The following is a 6284-nucleotide window of genomic DNA, read 5'->3' as shown; positions in this document are numbered from 1 at the left end:
ACGATAATTCAAAAGTTAAAATGTGACATTTTATTTTTTGTTTTTACAAAAGCTGGATCCCATCTAGCCATGACCGTTCTAGTCATGTCATTGGACAATATTGGTTCCGCGTTCAATAGAAGGTGGGGAGTACAGCACCAAGTGTTTACATTTAGGTCATTTAGCACAGTGGTTTACCAACCGTTTTCAGTTAATGTACAACCAAACTGAATTTTGCTTTCCCCTCGTGTGCATTTTACCAAAGGGCTATGGTCTCATCAAGTACCCCCTATAGATAGGCCAAGTACCCCCAGTAGTCACTGATTTAGCAGACACTCTTATGCAGAGCAACTTACAGGAGCAATTAGGGTTAAGTACCTTGCTCAAGGGCACAGAGAAATTTTACACCTAGTCAGCTCAGGGATTCAAACCAGCAACCTTTGAGTTATTGGCCCAACCACTAGGTTATCTGCAACCCTCGTAAAGATACATTTACAATGTACATTTATTTTCACAACCTCTTGAGAGGAAATTGGTGAATTGCTCACTGTTTAGACATCATTTATAGAATAGATAATGAAACTCCCATATCTATTGGGTGAAATGACACAGTGTGACATCACAGCAGAAAGATTTCAGACCTGTTGCCACAAGAAAAGGGCAACCATTGAAGAACAAACACTTATGGAAGATACAATGCATATTTATTTATTTTCCCTTTTGCAGTTTAACTATTTGCACATCGTTACAACACTGTATATGACATTTGAAATGTCTCTATTCCTTTGGAACTTTTGTGAGTGTAATGTTTACTGTTCATTTCACTTGTTCTGGCAATGTTACCATATGTTTTGGCACTTCTTTCAAGAACAAATTCTTATTTACAATGATAGCCTAGGAACAGTGGGTTAACTGCCTTGTTCTGGGGCAAAATAAGAGATTGTTTACCTTATCAGCTCAGGGATTCGATCTAGAAACCTTTTGGTTACTGGCCCAACGCTCTAACCACTAGGCTACCTGCCACCCCACAATAAATCCCTTTGAATTGAATTAATCATGAGTGAGCAGCAGAATTGAATTGATTGTCCATTACAGGTGTTCACAGGGAACAGGTATAGCCTACAGAATGTTAAAACACCTCTGGAGAAAAGTTCCTATAGATGAGGTTTACATTATCAGGCTGACAGTGAGTCCATCTAGAAGGCTGACAGACAGTCCATTAGAAGGCTGACAGTCAGTCCATCTAGAAGGCTGACAGACAGTCCATCTAGAAGGCTGACAGACAGTCCATCTAGAAGGCTGACAGTCAGTCCATCTAGAAGGCTGACAGTCAGTCCATCTAGAAGGCTGACAGACAGTCCATCTAGAAGGCTGACAGACAGTCCATCTAGAAGGCTGACAGTCAGCCCATCTAGAAGGCTGACAGACAGCCCATCTAGAAGGCTGACAGTCAGTCCATCTAGAAGGCTGACAGTCAGGCTGACAGTCAGTCCATCTAGAAGCACAAGCATTTCGCTACACTCGCATTAACATCTGCTAACCATGTGTATGTGACAAATAAAATTTGATTTGATTTTATTTATAAGGCTGACAGACAGTCCATCTAGAAGATTCACTATAGCCTGGGGTGGCAGGGTAGCCTAGTGGTTAGAGCATTGGACTAGTAACCAAAAAGTTTGCAAGTTCAAACCCCCGAGCTGACAAGGTACAAATCTGTCATTCTACCCCTGAACAACCCACTGTTACTAGGCTGTCATTATATATAAGAATTTGTTCTTAACTGACTTGCCTAGTTAAGTAAAGGTAAAATTTTTAAAAAGTACCTATCCAACTGGTACGTACCCCATAATGAGAGAGAGCCCAACATTTACATTGTCTCTGCATAACAATATAAGTGTAATTACAAGACTATATACAGTGCCTTCAGATAGTATTCATACCCCTTGATTTATTCCATAACACACAAAACCCCATAGTGACAAAGAGAACATTTGTTTTTAGACATTTTAGCAAATGTCTTAAATTAAATACAGAAATAGCTCATTTTCTGTCACACAACAAAATGTAGAATAAGTCATGAATGCATTCTGAAGGGACTATATACACATTGAATTTCATGGTATTCCTCTCACTAGGATGTGCAGCATGGCCACATTTAGGGCATTGTCAAGTACCACACTATCCCCACCACCATGCTGGACAGTTGGTATGAGATTCTTACTGTGGAATGCAGAGTTCGTTATTGACAGGCATATTTATTTAACTAGGCAAGTCAGTTATTATTATTATTTACAATGACGGACCCTGGTTCAGCGGCAGAACGACAGATTTTTACCTTGTCAGCTCGGGGATTCGATCCAGCACCCCTTCGGTTACTGGCGTAATGCACTAGGCTACCTGTCGCCCCATAATGGGACCACTGTCGTCCAAAAAGTTTTACTTGGACTAATCTGTGAAATAGAATATTCTTCCAAGAGACTTGATGATCATCCCAGGTGCTTTTTGGCAAACTGGAGTCAACCTTTTGGATGACATGGGTCCCATTATGTCTGGCAAAAACCAAACATTGCATTCAACAGTAAGAACCTCATACCAACAGTCAAGCATGGTGGTGGTAGTGTGATGGTTTGGGGTCCAGCTTGGTGGTGGTAGTGTGATGGTTTGGGGTCAGCATGGTGGTGGTAGTGTGATGGTTTGGGGTCAGCATGGTGGTGGTAGTGTGATGGTTTGGGGTCAGCATGGTGGTGGTAGAGATGGTTTGGGGTCAGCATGGTGGTGGTAGTGTGATGGTTTGGGGTCCAGCGTGGTGGTGGTGGTAGAGATGGTTTGGGGTCCAGCATGGTGGTGGTAGTGTGATGGTTTGGGGTCAGCACGGTGGTGGTAGAGATGGTTTGGGGTCCAGCATGGTGGTGGTGGTGTGATGGTTTGGGGTCAGCATGGTGGTGGTAGTGTGATGGTTTGGGGTCAGCATGGTGGTGGTAGTGTGATGGTTAGGGGTCAGCATGGTGGTGGTAGTGTGATGGTTTGGGGTCAGCTTGGTGGTAGTGTGATGGTTTGGGGTCCAGCATGGTGGTGGTAGAGATGGTTTGGGGTCCAGCATGGTGGTGGTAGAGATGGTTTGGGGTCAGCATGGTGGTGGTAGAGATGGTTTGGGGTCCAGCATGGTGGTGGTAGAGATGGTTTGGGGTCAGCATGGTAGTGGTAGTGTGATGGTTTGGGGTCAGCATGGTGGTGGTAGAGATGGTTTGGGGTCCAGCATGGTGGTGGTAGAGATGGTTTGGGGTCAGCATGGTAGTGGTAGTGTGATGGTTTGGGGTCAGCATGGTGGTGGTAGTGTGATGGTTTGGGGTCAGCACGGTGGTGGTAGAGATGGTTTGGGGTCCAGCATGGTGGTGGTGGTGTGATGGTTTGGGGTCAGCATGGTGGTGGTAGTGTGATGGTTTGGGGTCAGCATGGTGGTGGTAGTGTGATGGTTTGGGGTCAGCATGGTGGTGGTAGTGTGATGGTTTGGGGTCAGCTTGGTGGTAGTGTGATGGTTTGGGGTCCAGCATGGTGGTGGTAGAGATGGTTTGGGGTCCAGCATGGTGGTGGTAGAGATGGTTTGGGGTCAGCATGGTGGTGGTAGAGATGGTTTGGGGTCCAGCATGGTGGTGGTAGAGATGGTTTGGGGTCAGCATGGTAGTGGTAGTGTGATGGTTTGGGGTCAGCATGGTGGTGGTAGAGATGGTTTGGGGTCCAGCATGGTGGTGGTAGAGATGGTTTGGGGTCAGCATGGTAGTGGTAGTGTGATGGTTTGGGGTCAGCATGGTGGTGGTAGTGTGATGGTTTGGGGTCAGCATGGTGGTGGTAGTGTGATGGTTTGGGGTCAGCATGGTGGTGGTAGTGTGATGGTTTGGGGTCCAGCGTGGTGGTGGTAGTGTGATGGTTTGGGGTCCAGCATGGTGGTGGTAGTGTGATGGTTTGGGGTCAGCATGGTGGTGGTGGTAGTGTGATGGTGGTAGTGTGATGGTTTGGGGTCAGCATGGTGGTGGTAGTGTGATGTTTGGGGTCAGCATGGTGGTGGTAGTGTGATGGTTTGGGGTCAGCATGGTGGTGGTAGTGTGATGGTTTGGGGTCAGCATGGTGGTGGTAGTGTGATGGTTTGGGGTCAGCATGGTGGTGGTAGTGTGATGTTTGGGGTCAGCATGGTGGTGGTAGAGATGGTTTGGGGTCAGCATGGTGGTGGTAGTGTGATGGTTTGGGGTCCAGCGTGGTGGTGGTGGTAGAGATGGTTTGGGGTCCAGCATGGTGGTGGTAGTGTGATGGTTTGGGGTCAGCACGGTGGTGGTAGAGATGGTTTGGGGTCCAGCATGGTGGTGGTGGTGTGATGGTTTGGGGTCAGCATGGTGGTGGTAGTGTGATGGTTTGGGGTCAGCATGGTGGTGGTAGTGTGATGGTTAGGGGTCAGCATGGTGGTGGTAGTGTGATGGTTTGGGGTCAGCTTGGTGGTAGTGTGATGGTTTGGGGTCCAGCATGGTGGTGGTAGAGATGGTTTGGGGTCCAGCATGGTGGTGGTAGAGATGGTTTGGGGTCAGCATGGTGGTGGTAGAGATGGTTTGGGGTCCAGCATGGTGGTGGTAGAGATGGTTTGGGGTCAGCATGGTAGTGGTAGTGTGATGGTTTGGGGTCTAGTAGCATGGTGGTGGTAGAGATGGTTTGGGGTCCAGCATGGTGGTGGTAGAGATGGTTTGGGGTCAGCATGGTAGTGGTAGTGTGATGGTTTGGGGTCAGCATGGTGGTGGTAGTGTGATGGTTTGGGGTCAGCACGGTGGTGGTAGAGATGGTTTGGGGTCCAGCATGGTGGTGGTGGTGTGATGGTTTGGGGTCAGCATGGTGGTGGTAGTGTGATGGTTTGGGGTCAGCATGGTGGTGGTAGTGTGATGGTTTGGGGTCAGCATGGTGGTGGTAGTGTGATGGTTTGGGGTCAGCTTGGTGGTAGTGTGATGGTTTGGGGTCCAGCATGGTGGTGGTAGAGATGGTTTGGGGTCCAGCATGGTGGTGGTAGAGATGGTTTGGGGTCAGCATGGTGGTGGTAGAGATGGTTTGGGGTCCAGCATGGTGGTGGTAGAGATGGTTTGGGGTCAGCATGGTAGTGGTAGTGTGATGGTTTGGGGTCAGCATGGTATTGGTAGAGATGGTTTGGGGTCCAGCATGGTGGTGGTAGAGATGGTTTGGGGTCAGCATGGTAGTGGTAGTGTGATGGTTTGGGGTCAGCATGGTGGTGGTAGTGTGATGGTTTGGGGTCAGCATGGTGGTGGTAGTGTGATGGTTTGGGGTCAGCATGGTGGTGGTAGTGTGATGGTTTGGGGTCCAGCGTGGTGGTGGTAGTGTGATGGTTTGGGGTCCAGCATGGTGGTGGTAGTGTGATGGTTTGGGGTCAGCATGGTGGTGGTGGTAGTGTGATGGTGGTAGTGTGATGGTTTGGGGTCAGCATGGTGGTGGTAGTGTGATGTTTGGGGTCAGCATGGTGGTGGTAGTGTGATGGTTTGGGGTCAGCATGGTGGTGGTAGAGATGGTTTGGGGTCAGCATGGTGGTGGTAGTTAGTGTGATGGTTTGGGGTCAGCATGGGGGTGGTAGTGTGATGGTTTGGGTTCAGCATGGTGGTGGTAGTGTGATGGTTTGGGGTCCAGCATGGTGGTGGTAGTGTGATGGTTTGGGGTCCAGCGTGGTGTTGGTGGTAGAGATGGTTTGGGGTCAACATGGTGGTGGTAGTGTGATGGTTTGGGGTCCAGCATGGTAGTGGTACTGTGATGGTGGTGGTAGTGTGATGGTTTGGGGTCCAGCATGGTGGTGGTAGTGTGATGGTTTGGGGATGCTTTTCTGCCTCAGGACCTGGACAACTTGCCTTAATAGAAGGAACCATGAATTCTGCTCTGTATCAGAGAACTCTTCAGAAGAATGTCAGGCCATCCGTCTGTGAGCTGATGCTGAAGCACAGCTGTGTCATGCAGCACGACAACGATCTAAAACAAACAATCAAGCTGTCGTGTCTTTGGCTATACCGGATTAAATGACATGACATGCTATTCTATAAAATAATTTCTCTGTAATTAATATTACCTGATTAAGCTACTCAGGTAAATAATTAAACTAGAGAGTCGGGGCACCATGAAAGAATGTTTATAAAGCTGTTATCTTCCGAATAAACTCTTAAAGACCTGGTCATCTTTTACATCAGTAGCAGTCAATATTTAATCCTCACATTTAGTCTCAACCAAGAATTTAAACTTTCAGATATCTTCATGAACCCTGGCTAACAAGTTGA

Source organism: Oncorhynchus tshawytscha, linkage group LG08 (genome assembly GCF_018296145.1).
Source record: "Oncorhynchus tshawytscha isolate Ot180627B linkage group LG08, Otsh_v2.0, whole genome shotgun sequence".
NCBI lineage: Eukaryota > Metazoa > Chordata > Actinopteri > Salmoniformes > Salmonidae > Oncorhynchus > Oncorhynchus tshawytscha.
Note: the sequence above shows the minus strand (reverse complement) of the source record.